The sequence below is a fragment of the Aulonocara sp. 'chitande type north' Nkhata Bay genome, linkage group LG3, assembly GCF_057382095.1.
Source record: "Aulonocara sp. 'chitande type north' Nkhata Bay isolate Kocher_YH1m ecotype deep benthic linkage group LG3, A_spYH_male_GT1.1, whole genome shotgun sequence".
NCBI classification, from domain to species: Eukaryota; Metazoa; Chordata; class Actinopteri; order Cichliformes; family Cichlidae; genus Aulonocara; species Aulonocara sp. 'chitande type north' Nkhata Bay.
This window is the reverse complement of record NC_141346.1, coordinates 36,903,512-36,917,911: the sequence shown is the minus strand read 5'-3', so window position 1 is coordinate 36,917,911 and position 14,400 is coordinate 36,903,512.

The following is a 14,400-nucleotide window of genomic DNA, read 5'->3' as shown; positions in this document are numbered from 1 at the left end:
CACAGAACTCAAACAATAATAATCATCATCATCATCATCATAAACTAGAAAATGATAACAAAAAGCGCTGGGTCACCGACCCAGGACCATGACAATCACTGCTAAATGAAAACCTGAGCTTGTCTTGATGCATCATCCAGGTAAGGAAATCCCAAATGGTGACGAAATGTTTCTCCCACTGAAAACCCCGTGTTCACATGAACACAATCAACGTTTTGGAGAAACCCAAGCTTGCATCACTCACGATGTAAGTCAAACACCAGCTGTGAAGTTAGTGTTGCAGTGTAGAAACCTGATGCCCTCAAGCAGAATGAGGAGCAGTTGAAGACATGCGATAAAGTCAGGTGTGTTCTATTTAAATTAAAGTGTGGAGGCTTACAGGTATCAAACTGCAGCTGTGACAGCCTTCACTGTCTGCAGAGATAGGAAGTTCCTGATAGGAATTTCTGTGTAGGTCAGTTAAGTTCTTCTACACCAAAGTATGTGAACATTTCTCTTTAGATACAGCATCATGCAGAAACTGTCCATAATGTTATTAAATGCTGTTCAGGATAAGGATTTGCCTGTATGGAAAAAATGTTCGATATAGTAAAAGAATATATCCACTTAACCACTTTAGCTGCCTGACTTCAGAAGAAAGCATGCAAAGGAAACATGCCAACACTGTTTCAGCACACTGTGTTCTTCGTTTGTTCTGCAGCAGGTTTTTCTTATCTTTAAATCTGCTTATCTATGTTGCTCTTCAGGTCCAGGACAAATAAAAGGCCTAATAAGGAAGGTAGGATAAAGTTTTATCCCTCTGATGCCAGAGAAAAGACCCAGATTTTCCCAGTCCCAGCAGTTATCGATGTGCAAGCTGGCCTTGTCAGCATGACCAGACCTGCTTCACTCATACTAAATATTGATTTTATGTGTCAAATTGTGTGTAAGAGGTTAAACTGAGGGCCAGTGTCCCATTTTTTTAATCATGAAAAAAAACAAAAACAGTTTTCTTTTAGGTAAAACTTGTTTCTGTAGGTCAATCAAATCCCTCATTATGTGGAGGCGCAAACAGAGACAAGTCCCATATTTTGGCTCTATAAGACACTTTTCTAAATGGTAAATGGCCTGTATTTGTATAGCGCTTTACTAGTCCCTAAGGACCCCAAAGCGCTTTACACATGCAGTCATCCACCCATTCACACACACACACATTCACACACTGGTGATGGCAAGCTACATTGTAGCCACAGCCACCCTGGGGCGCACTGACAGAGGCGAGGCTGCCGGACACTGGCGCCACCGGGCCCTCTGACCACCACCAGTAGGCAACGGGTGAAGTGTCTTGCCCAAGGACACAACGACCGAGACTGTCCAAGCTGGGGCTCGAACTGGCAACCTTCCAATTACAAGGCGAAGGTGAGTGATTGTGAAAGCAGCATAGGTGCCTGCAGGTTAACCTGTCATCACCTTTTGCTGCATATGCAATGCTCAAGGTTGAACATTACAAATTCACAAGCTACACTGACTTTGGTGGGATGGGATGAAATTGACCATAAATGAAATCAACAATAAGCCACCTTAAAGACGGAACTTTAAATAACACTTTGAATCTGAAATTTTTTAAAAATAATTTTGTTTTTTGTAAGTCCTACTAGAATTTTCTTTAGAAAATATACAAAAAATTAAATGCTAATAAGGAATAAAAGAGATGCTTCCATGTATTATTATTGTTCACACAGACATACTTTTGTATTTAATGGTAATTTACAGGTTGGGAGATGAGGTCAGGCCAGAGTCTCTGTGCACTATGATGTTTGCAGATGACACTGTGATCTGTAGTGAGAGTCGGGAGCAGGTGGAAGCGAGTCTGGAGAGGTGAAGGAATACTCTGGAGAGAAAAGGGAATGAAACAGATGGAAAGGTGAACATGCAAAGAGCAGAGGTAGAGAAGGATGAGCTATATTGGGTGAACCATCCAAAACAGCAGACAGTGCACAAGAGAAGTCAAGAGGAAGCAGGGTAGAGATGAGCATCATTTTTGGGACAGAAAGATAGCAGTAAGAGTGAAAGGTTTACAAGGAGGAAAAGAGGAAGATCCATGGATATAGTAAAGGAGAACATGCACAGGTCTGCTGTGGTGCCCTCTAGAAGCCTCTAGAGCCATCCATGCTCATAAAGAAGACACACACGTGTGTTTATGAGGTTTTCCAAAGTCCTAAATGTTTAAATTTCAAGATTAGTCAAACCATGTTAAGATGTCAAATGAACATCTTTTTTTGAAAATGCGACACTCCATCTGATATGAGATTAAACCATATAAAAACTCTTCTGTCGAGATGGAAACTTAATGAGGTGAAATAGAGAAGCTGAGCTCTGAAGTCTACTCACGCTGAGCCGCAATTACAGCTCCAGGCTGCAAAATCAGGTAAATGATGAACTCAGCAAAACAGAAACACATGAAAGCTGACTGGACTAAAACTTCAGCTAAAGTTTGTGGAACATGTAAATTGTTTCGGTGTTATTTCAGCTGCCGTCTGTGACCTTAAAATCCATTCCTCTGTCCTCCTCGAGGGTCAGCGGCATGACTGGGAGCCATGTGGCCTCACCTACACGGTGCAGATGTGGATTTTATGGTGTGACATGTTGTGAACAGTCATGTGAAGTTGTTCACGAGAATGACCAAGTATAATGGGAATAAAAAGCATGAACGTTTTTGCATATTTGTAGAAATATTTGTGATATTGTCATCAACCTGACTTTCCTTTTAAGTAAAGTGGGTTAAAAAGCTGCAGAAGCCACAGAAGCTCCACACAGAAAGGCCCCAGGCTGGTTTCAAGCCCGAGACCTTCTTGCTATGAAGCAACAGTCCTGATCACCGCCCTAGTTTCTTAATCTGAAGGAAACTGGTTGATGTTCTTCGTAACCGCTCGAAAACCTCTCCCACATTTTCAAATTGCCTCATCGTGGGATTCAAGCTTCTCATCTTAGTCGTTCATATTTTGAATGATTGTCCAATAAAGAGATCAGTGGATTTCCTCACTTTACACTTACAGTTACAGTGATCCGCTTTGACATTATATCCACTATTAATGCCTCACTAAACAGTGTCTTTATATCTGTGGCTTAGATACTAGAGTTAATACAAAAGTGTCACTAACAGAGACAAATCCAGGGGAATTTGCACTTCACGTGCCTTATTGTGAATAAGTCTTGATACTGGGACTCCATGAGAAAACAATGGGAATGTGTCTTGAGGTAGAATCACTTGTTCTCATCCTTTCTGCAATAAAAATCTGGTTACATTAAACTAAAGAAATGTACAAGTTCAACTTCTTTTTCTTTCCAGAAGTGAGGCACACTCAGTTATTATCATACTGAATTTCATTGAAGACTAAAACAACCATCTAATCTGGATTTCAATGGTTAGTGAACTAAAGCTGCATACATGCTGAGACAAACCTTTAGAAAAATCCAGATCGCTAACTAATCAGTTTACTTATCTGTCCAGATTATTTAGAAATGCACACGGGGAAGTTTGCTCATGGTTATTTGCCAGAAACTCTGTGCTGCACACAGGTCAAACAGTTGTTTATATTTCATTACGCTGTCAGACTGTGCCCGCAGACTCAGAAACATCTTTTCAGTAGATAGATTTTAAGTTGTGCTGTAAGTGTCACACTTGTAACTGTTGTGAAAAATTATTAAAACGAGTTTGTACAGTACAATACAACTTTTATTTATATAGCACATTAAAAAACAACAACAACGGTACACCAAAGTTACAATAGAAACAGGGAAATTAAGACATGATTAAATAAAAGACCATTAACCAAGTACCACATATGTCAGCAGGTTGAAGGCACTAATTATACAGGAATAAAAGGAAATATGAGAACAAACTTAGTAAGAACAGATAGATATAACTAAAAGATAAGTACATAGATAAAAATGGAGCAAATTCTAAAATAGGATGGAAAAAAAACAGATGGAAAATCTAGGGTAAATAAGTGAGTTTTTAAATGAGATTTAAAAGAGAGAATGGAGTCTGATGCCCGAATAGCAATGGGAAGGTTGTTCCACAGGTTAGGTGCAACCAGGGCAAAAGCACGGTCACCCCTGGATTTAAGTCTAGATCTATGCTGAACCAAGAGTAATTGGTTCAGCCCAGGGACATAAGGACTAAGGAGATCAACAAGATAGCTAGGGGCTAAATTATTTATACGATATTTACGTACGATATTTGATGGGTAATGCAAATCAGCGAGAACGGGGGTGATAGAGGCATGCTTTCTAGCACCAGTCAGAAGATGAGCCGCAAGCATTTTGGAAAAACTAAAGTCTATGAAGGAGAGCAGAGTGAAGAGCAAAGTAGAGACAATTACAGTATTCCAATCTAGAGGTCACACAAGGATGAATGAGCTTTTCAAGATCTTTATGAGGAGCATAGTGCTTAGCTATAAGACAGCTTGAGGTGTGTCGGACACACATTCCACATGCATGTACGGAGCTGTAAAGCTGGAACATTATCCATGTGAAAACTGAGTCATGTGCTCAGACTTTAAAGGACTCTGTGAACACAGTGGAGATTAACTACCTGGTAGAAACTGGACTTCAGAGCAGCTGACTGAGATTATTTGTCTCTCTCTGATTGATAATAATTATACAAAATAACAAAATCTGCCTGCACTGCTGCGTGATGCTGTACGCTCAGAAAGTTGAAAAAAAAAATGAAGGTCAATGTCAGCAGAGTGAGTGAGGATGATGGTGATTATTCAGGTTAGAAAGTCCAAACATGCATTCAGCTGAGGTGTTAAAAAATGTAAAAAACCAGTAAAAACCTAGATGATTTTATCACGTACTCTCACCCACATAAAACTGACTGAACCACCTAAATGACAGACTTCTGGTTGTGTATTAAGACAGAATTACATAACAGGGGATCACATGACCTGTTTCTGTTTGGAGTTTCAAGCCTGTGTGTCAAGGCTCTGTGGATTGGTTGCTTTAGCTGTTTCCAGCAAAGATAAGATGACGCGATAAGCGGGAGTGGGAACTAGAAGGCAGATATCTGGTCTGTGCTGGAAATAAATGTCTAAATTCTAGAAATGTCTGTACAGTGTCTGATCCTCGTGTTTGAACTAGTCATATCGGCCTGTGATAGATGTGCACATTTTTCACTCCATATTTCAGCGAGGTCAGCCCTGAACTTCTCTCTTAATCTCTCCTTAATCTGTTACAGCACTCATTTAAATTTTTATATAAGAAATGTTTGTGACATGTAATAACACATAAATATACATAATCAAACTTAAATAAAATAAAAAAAAAAACAAGAGAAATAGTCAGCTCATGCATAAATAAATAATTTAGTCTGACGTTTACCTGTAAATAAATAATCTGTAAGTAAAGAGAAAAACAGGAGATCTGTTGAGTTAAAAGGTTCAAACTAAAGAGGAGAAAGTGTAACGTGAACAGCAGTTAATCAATAGCCAGATTTACGGTTACGGTCCTTTGCTTTGAGTACACTGAGGCTGAGGGGGAAGAGTGGCAGATGTCTTTCACGCCACCATGAGCTACAAAGTTTTTATTCACTTTTTATTTGGGTTATCAAACAAACCAAAATAAAATACAGTTTTCTATGTTGTTATTGTCCAGCTGACCCTCATTCAGAGTTTCCAGCCGATTTCTCAGACTTTTTATCTGACTTTATACTGTGTATACAGGGAGTGCAAAATTATTAGGCAAGTTGTATTTTTGAGGAATAATTTTATTATTGAACAACAACCATGTTCTCAATGAACCCAAAAAACTCATTAATATCAAAGCTGAATGTTTTTGGAAGTAGTTTTTAGTTTGTTTTTAGTTTGAGCTATTTTAGGGGGATATCTGTGTGTGCAGGTGACTATTACTGTGCATAATTATTAGGCAACTTAACAAAAAACAAATATATACCCATTTCAATTATTTATTTTTACCAGTGACACCAATATAACATCTCCACATTCACAAATATACATTTCTGACATTCAAAAACAAAACAAAAACAAATCAGCGACCAATATAGCCACCTTTCTTTGCAAGGACACTCAAAAGCCTGCCATCCATGGATTCTGTCAGTGTTTTGATCTGTTCACCATCAACATTGCGTGCAGCAGCAACCACAGCCTCCCAGACACTGTTCAGAGAGGTGTACTGTTTTCCCTCCTTGTAAATCTCACATTTGATGATGGACCACAGGTTCTCAATGGGGTCCAGATCAGGTGAACAAGGAGGCCATGTCATTAGTTTTTCTTCTTTTATACTCTTTCTTGCCAGCCACGCTGTGGAGTACTTGGACGCGTGTGATGGAGCATTGTCCTGCATGGAAATCATGTTTTTCTTGAAGGATGCAGACTTCTTCCTGTACCACTGCTTGAAGAAGGTGTCTTCCAGAAACTGGCAGTAGGACTGGGAGTTGAGCTTGACTCTATCCTCAACCCGAAAAGGCCCCACAAGCTCATCTTTGATGATACCAGCCCAAACCAGTACTCCACCTCCACCTTGCTGGCGTCTGAGTCGGACTGGAGCTCTCTCTCCTTTACCAATCCAGCCACGGGCCCATCCATCTGGCCCATCAAGACTCACTCTCATTTCATTAGTCCATAAAACCTTAGAAAAACCAGTCTTGAGATGTTTCTTGGCCCAGTCTTGACGTTTCAGCTTGTGTGTCTTGTTCAGTGGTGGTCGTCTTTCAGCCTTTCTTACCTTGGCCATGTCTCTGAGTATTGCACACCTTGTGCTTTTGGGCACTCCAGTGATGTTGCAGCTCTGAAATATGGCCAAACTGGTGGCAAGTGGCATCTTGGCAGCTGCACGCTTGACTTTTCTCAGTTCATGGGCAGTTATTTTGCGCCTTGGTTTTTCCACACGCTTCGTGCGACCCTATTGACTATTTTGAATGAAACGCTTGATTGGTCGATGATCACGCTTCAGAAGCTTTGCAATTTTGAGACTGCTGCATCCCTCTGCAAGATATCTCACTATTTTTGACTTTTCTGAGCCTGTCAAGTCCTTCTTTTGACCCATTTTGCCAAAGGAAAGGACGTTGCCTAATAATTATGCACACCTGATATAGGGTGTTGATGTCATTAGACCACACCCCTTCTCATTACAGAGATGCACATCACCTAATATGCTTAATTGGTAGTAGGCTTTCGAGCCTATACAGCTTGGAGTAAGACAACATGCATGAAGAGGATGATGTGGACAAAATACTCATTTGCCTAATAATTCTGCACTCCCTGTACTGGGTAACACTGAGGTTCCCTGGATGCTATGCTGCTAATAAAAAGGTAATTCAGAGGGTAATAAATGCAGCACAAAAGGTCATTGACTCTTCCTTCCCTAAAAGAGATTGTAAAAGCAAGCTATCTCTCAAGAGCCTTAAATATCTCTAAAGATTAACTACAGTAGGTTGAAGCAGTAACAATGTTGTATTAGCTCATCCAGGATTGGTGACTTTACCTGTACAGAGACTCATCAGCACAGTGATTTGTTGTAATTAAACAGTTTTTTTTATTTATTATCAAGAAAAGCATAAAAAACATAACAAAGCAGACTAACAAGAAAGAAAGAAAAAACTAACAAAGGGAATATATTAAAGTCATTATATACCTGTGCAAATACACATATGGGGTAAAGAGGAGAAAAAAAAGAGAAAAAAAAAGAAAAATATTTTTGTTCATTTATCCACAGATTTAGAAAAAGATAAACTCCAAGAGTGAATTGTTGTCCTTTACGCTTACTTCCTATTTACCTGAGAACATCTTAAGTGCAACCTCCCCCCCTCAACAGTTGGGTCAAATCATTTGGCAAATAAGAAAGCAAAGGGGACCAAACATTGAGAAAGAGACCCTCATTTCCTCCTAAAACAGCAGCAGTTCTTTCGTGAGGAAAAACTTTAAATAATTCTCTGTACCACAAAGTCACACAGGGAGGTTTATCCTTAACCCAGCTAATGAGAATACATTTCCTAGCTACCAGCAATAGTTTGCCACATAATTTGCGCTGCGAGTGATTTAATGTTACTTCTTTTTAGGGTAGGCCAAGAAGAAAATATAGTAAATATATTATATATATAGTAAATAATATTACTTAATTCTTGAGATATGGAGCTCCAAAATATTTTGATTAATTTACATTCCCAAAAGTAATGAAAAAAAGTGCCAGTGCGCAGTGATTCGTGAACATGTAGACCTGCTTCTGTAAAAACAGCTGATTTAATATCCCAAGTTGAGACCCTGGAATCACAGCTAAGCAAGCTGATCTCTAAATCTGAAACTTTGTGTCAAAGATTGGTGCCTCCCTCTCATTCCATCTGGAGCCAGTACTCACTGTTCTTCATTCCCCACAGGTGCACGCTGTCCAGCACTCCCTCACCCTTCAGAGAGTCTATTGTCCTCAAAGATATTGCCCTCCCACAAAGGAAAGAGAAACAAGGCGGACAGATTGGTCATGGTGCCTCTGATATAAGCTACAGTATCAGCAAAAAGATTAATAGAGTGCTCAGAGACAGCAACAGCAGGGAAGGAATAATCCAAGGAGTTCTGAAGCTACGCACTATAAAATAAATGCAGCAGGGTGGGAACATTTATAATCTTGAAATAGGAGAGACTTGGGAAAACAAACTCCTCAAGACCCTGGACATTCACACACTACAGGGAGTGCAGAATTATTAGGCAAATGAGTATTTTGTCCACATCATCCTCTTCATGCATGTTGTCTTACTCCAAGCTGTATAGGCTCGAAAGCCTACTACCAATTAAGCATATTAGGTGATGTGCATCTCTGTAATGAGAAGGGGTGTGGTCTAATGACATCAACACCGTATATCAGGTGTGCATAATTATTAGGCAACGTCCTTTCCTTTGGCAAAATGGGTCAAAAGGACTTGACAGGCTCAGAAAAGTCAAAAATAGTGAGATATCTTGCAGAGGGATGCAGCAGTCTCAAAATTGCAAAGCTTCTGAAGCGTGATCATCGACCAATCAAGCGTTTCATTCAAAATAGTCAACAGGGTCGCAAGAAGCGTGTGGAAAAACCAAGGCGCAAAATAACTACCCATGAACTGAGAAAAGTCAAGCGTGCAGCTGCCAAGATGCCACTTGCCACCAGTTTGGCCATATTTCAGAGCTGCAACATCACTGGAGTGCCCAAAAGCACAAGGTGTGCAATACTCAGAGACATGGCCAAGGTAAGAAAGGCTGAAAGACGACCACCACTGAACAAGACACACAAGCTGAAACGTCAAGACTGGGCCAAGAAATATCTCAAGACTGATTTTTCTAAGGTTTTATGGACTGATGAAATGAGAGTGAGTCTGGATGGGCCTGATGGATGGGCCCGTGGCTGGATTGGTAAAGGGCAGAGAGCTCCAGTCCGACTCAGACGCCAGCAAGGTGGAGGTGGAGTACTGGTTTGGGCTGGTATCATCAAAGATGAGCTTGTGGGGCCTTTTCGGGTTGAGGATGGAGTCAAGCTCAACTCCCAGTCCTACTGCCAGTTTCTGGAAGACACCTTCTTCAAGCAGTGGTACAGCGTGGCTGGCAAGAAAGGGTATAAAAGAAGAAAAACTAATGACATGGCCACCTTGTTCACCTGATCTGAACCCCATTGAGAACCTGTGGTCCATCATCAAATGTGAGATTTACAAGGAGGGAAAACAGTACACCTCTCTGAACAGTGTCTGGGAGGCTGTGGTTGCTGCTGCACGCAATGTTGATGGTGAACAGATCAAAACACTGACAGAATCCATGGATGGCAGGCTTTTGAGTGTCCTTGCAAAGAAAGGTGGCTATATTGGTCGCTGATTTGTTTTTGTTTTGTTTTTGAATGTCAGAAATGTATATTTGTGAATGTGGAGATGTTATATTGGTTTCACTGGTAAAAATAAATAATTGAAATGGGTATATATTTGTTTTTTGTTAAGTTGCCTAATAATTATGCACAGTAATAGTCACCTGCACACACAGATATCCCCCTAAAATAGCTAAAACTAAAAACAAACTAAAAACTGCTTCCAAAAACATTCAGCTTTGATATTAATGAGTTTTTTGGGTTCATTGAGAACATGGTTGTTGTTCAATAATAAAATTATTCCTCAAAAATACAACTTGCCTAATAATTCTGCACTCCCTGTATGTCAAACCATTTCCAACAGAGAGATTCAACTAAACTTTGCTGCAAATGTTAAGAGCTCTGAGAGAAAAGGAAAAAAAAGGGGGAGGGAGATGCAACCACATGTGATTCATGCCCATAACTCTACTAGACATGAAGCAGCTGGATGTTGGTCTTTGTTTAATTTACCTGTGGATGTATTTGGTCTGGTTACTGTCAGCTCTCTCAAGGGTCATTCAGGGAAGTGAGATACATAGATGAAGGAAACTAACGCATTTAGGAATAGTCAACAGTCAAGTTCCTGTGGAAAGAAATTCGACAGCTGTCATTTGAGAAGTTTTTTTTTTTAAACTAGGTCAGTGTCATGCTGCAAGATGGCCCTGGGTAATCCTGAGATCCTTCTGGGAAAAAACCATGTTGTGAAGGAAAAGGATTGATGTGTATAAAGTAGCTCCAGAAGTAAGAGGATTAAAGTGAAAGCACTATGCCACAGCCTCCTCCTGTTAGACACTGACACAATACTAAGACTCACCTCAGAAGCCTCACAAACTACCATCAGAGACAAAGAAGCATTCGTATCACATTTGGCTTCGTGAGATGATGGAGAGCTAAGAAGAGCCAAATGTTGAGATATCGAGCAGTGGGCCTTTAGAGCATACCTGCGAGATAACCAGAGAGCTTTCATCCTATACTAAACAAAGACATAATGTACCCACTGTAAAGATAATAGCTGATGAAGATGAGGCAGAAGAGGAGTACGTACCTACTGTTCCAGACCTGGTAACAGGTGAACAGGATCATGTGCACCAGACTGATTATGAGATAAAAAAAAAACACTGTTGAAGCTAATGTTTGAGGGTGAGGTTTGTAAATGTTTCTCTTCTGTTGCTGATGCTTGTCACATGCTCTTCCAAACTGAGAACTTAAACAGTTAATGAAGAGTAGCCTCCCACTCATCCTACTGCTAATTAATGCAACCAGCCTAACAGTCAAACTGTTCTGCACTCCCCTCAGCTATCAGACACTCTGACTGCTCTCAAAGGCATTTCCCTGCTATAGAGGTCAAGATCCAGGGCGGAAAAACTGTAACACAGACTTAAAGTAAAATCCTGTTTATTTTTTTTTGCAAAGGACCAAAGCCCCACTCAGGTTACCCAGCAGATCATTCCCAATCGTCATTAGGAAAGGCACATGGGGTATAATATTTGCCAAGTTAAATATGTGAATCATCAAGAATGGTCATAAACCAAAATTCTGAGCAAACCCATCCGTCTTCTTTGCCATTTATGCTCTCCAGGGTTGTGGTTAGGTCTATCCCCCAGATTTTAGCAGACTGAAATCAGCAAAGACACCATCAACACTTCGATGGCTCATCAAATGAACACCTGTCACAGTTACCCTCTTCTGATTACCTGTTGAGATCTTCAGGTCTGGATCAAAGCGGCGGACAGGCCAACCACTGCAGTCGTTGAGGCTGCGGCTCTAACACGAACACCAACATCATTCAGTGTTTTAGCAGTGTTCATGAGTTTACAGAGAAACTGCTCCTTGACACTGAAAGAATGATCACAGTTCACGTGTAATTTGGTGTTTAAGTGACTGGAGATTAAATTTTCGTTAAACCATTTGGCTTGCCCTCGTGCACTTACAGGCATCAAATTCCATTACCTTTCTTGAGCTGCTCATGCTGCTCATACTTTTTTACTTATTGGCCTTACACAAGTGGAAAGTGAGTTTCTAGTCACGAGATGCAGCCTTCAGTTTCCTTTATGCACACGCACATGATCTGGTTTACAGTTTCCCCAAAAGTAGATGCTTTACTTTGTAACTTAAAGAATTTGGTCCAGATATGGCCTAAGACTGTTCATCATTTCATCTCTCGGTGATCTTGGCTTACTCACAAGAGTAGGTTTAAATATTTGGCCAAATAGAAGGCACGTTTTAAAACCAACACCTCTGCTCAGATACCTGCCATAATCAAGAGCAGTGGCGACCTCTGGAGGACACCACTGCAAATTACAACAACAAACCTCACGTTTATGTCAAGCTGATGATTATTATTTTTAATACTTCACTCTTCATCATCACTCATCTACTAACTTCATCTTGATTATGTTTGATAATAAAAAATAAGATTTCCTTGAGTTTTTAGTGTTTAAAGTAGAATTAGACCTGCTGTGATATATAGCGTGGAGACAGTGGCACTGACAAAAAGACAAGAAGCAGAGTAAAAGATGTTAACGTTTTTATTAGTGACCAGGAGAGACATGATTATTGTTACAGCTCAGGTTGAGTGGTTTGAAGATAAAGCCAGAGAGACTGAGATGGTTTGCACATGTGCAGTGGACGGATAGTGGATATATTGGACAAAGGATGCTGAAGATGAAGCCGGCAGGTAGCAGGAAAAGAGGAAGACTACAGACAAAATTCATGGCTGTAGCGAAGGGAAGGCATGCAGAGAGATGGTTGTTATAGAAGAGGATAATAGGGATAGGGTGATATTGTGACCCCTGAAGGGAGCAGCCAAAACAGCGAGAAAAAGGCAAAGAGTGTTCCTTCAGTGAGAGGCAGGTGTTTTTAAATTTTTTAAACTTAAAAGTTTAAAACCAGATTTTCCTTCAATTGTGAAATTGTGTAACCACTAGATGGAGTGAGAGGTTAGTGTGAAACATACAGTAAGCGCCGTGAAGGCCTCTCACTGTAATCTGCTATAACACTGTTAAGTTGTTAACTTGTTAGTCGTTGAATTTGTTATTTTGGGATGTTTTTGATGAAAAGAATAAAATTCTCTATCCAAAATGTTTATCTGACAGCGATACACAGCTGTCGTATGGATGGATGTCCCGTAGAGATTTGGACACCTTGTTTTTAAAGCGATAGTTGTCTCTGCTAATAATATTACACTCAACAGTATTATTCTCTTCTTTTGCTGAAGCTTCCCTCTTTAATCAGCTGTGGTCTACAGTAACAGAATAAATGACCAAAAGTCAGGATCTAAATAGAAAACATTTGTGTGCAAGTATGTATGTGTGTGAAATGCTACATTAAAAAAACTGCATTCTTTCAATTGAAATTATTATTTTGTTTTGCAATATTCATTAAAACTTTGGGAACCTCTTGAAGTTCTTCTCAGTTGGCCCTCTATTTCTGTTTCTCTTTCTGTGGGTATATGTGCCCTTTATCGCTCATGGTGTCAGGGCACCTGTTCTTGCACGCTTTCACGCTGTCTGATCTTGGTCTACTTTGCATGCAGTGGGGTTTCTTCACCCTCAAAGTGGAAACAAAGGGCGGGGGAAGACATGTGCAACATGTGATGGAAACACAAACCTTATTCCGGGTCAAAGAAATGGATCAACAAAGAGAAGGGTGGACAAAAAGGAAAAGAGGAGTTGCATGAAGCAGAGAACCTTCCGAGCGGTCCACAACAAAACAGCATCATGTTAATGTTGTTTTTTCTTCCTTCCTTCAAACCTCCTCTTTTTTTGTCTCTCCGGTCTCTTGTTGCTTCTCTGTCTTTAACGCCCCATCTGTTTGCTTCTCCTCTTCCTTCCTCTTTCTCTCTTTTTCTTCATACATTGTGACTCATATGTACTTTTTCCCCCTTCTTCCCCTCTTTTCTTCTTCTGCCGGCCTCTTGAAACTCACGCTCAGTAATCTCTGTCGCCCAGTTTTCCTAAGTTTTGGTATGAAAACATACATGTCTTGGTCTTGTCAGCATAGCAAGGTCACATTCTTTCATATAAGTAAGTGAGAGTTAAATAAGATACACAGCAGCTCAGAATCTTTAGCATGTAATCAGTGTCGGGAAGGTTACTTTTAAAATGTATTCCACTACAGATTACAGAATACATGCCCCAAAATGTATTTTGAAATGTATTCCATTATGTTACTGAGAGTAACGTAATCTGAATACTTTGGATTACTTAATAAATATCACAGCAATGTACTATTGCTGTGTGATTTATTACTGTTACTGAAGGTTACTCGCCATACCACTACCAACTACATTTAATATAAAATGAATAAGTGGGGTGGACATTAGGTAAGGCTGCACTTTTTGCAGTGATCTCATGTAGAAAACTATTCTGCGCGTATATAAAACAGGTCTGCGACTCCGAAACTGTAATAAAGGGACCTCTGGCTAATATGTCAGGATCCGTAGCCAAAAACTAGCTTTACTTTGTTGTCTGGGTCAACTTTGCTAGCGAGAGACAGAGAGAGGCGTTGAAAGGCTGCTCCAACAGAACTTAGTGTTTCGGAGAA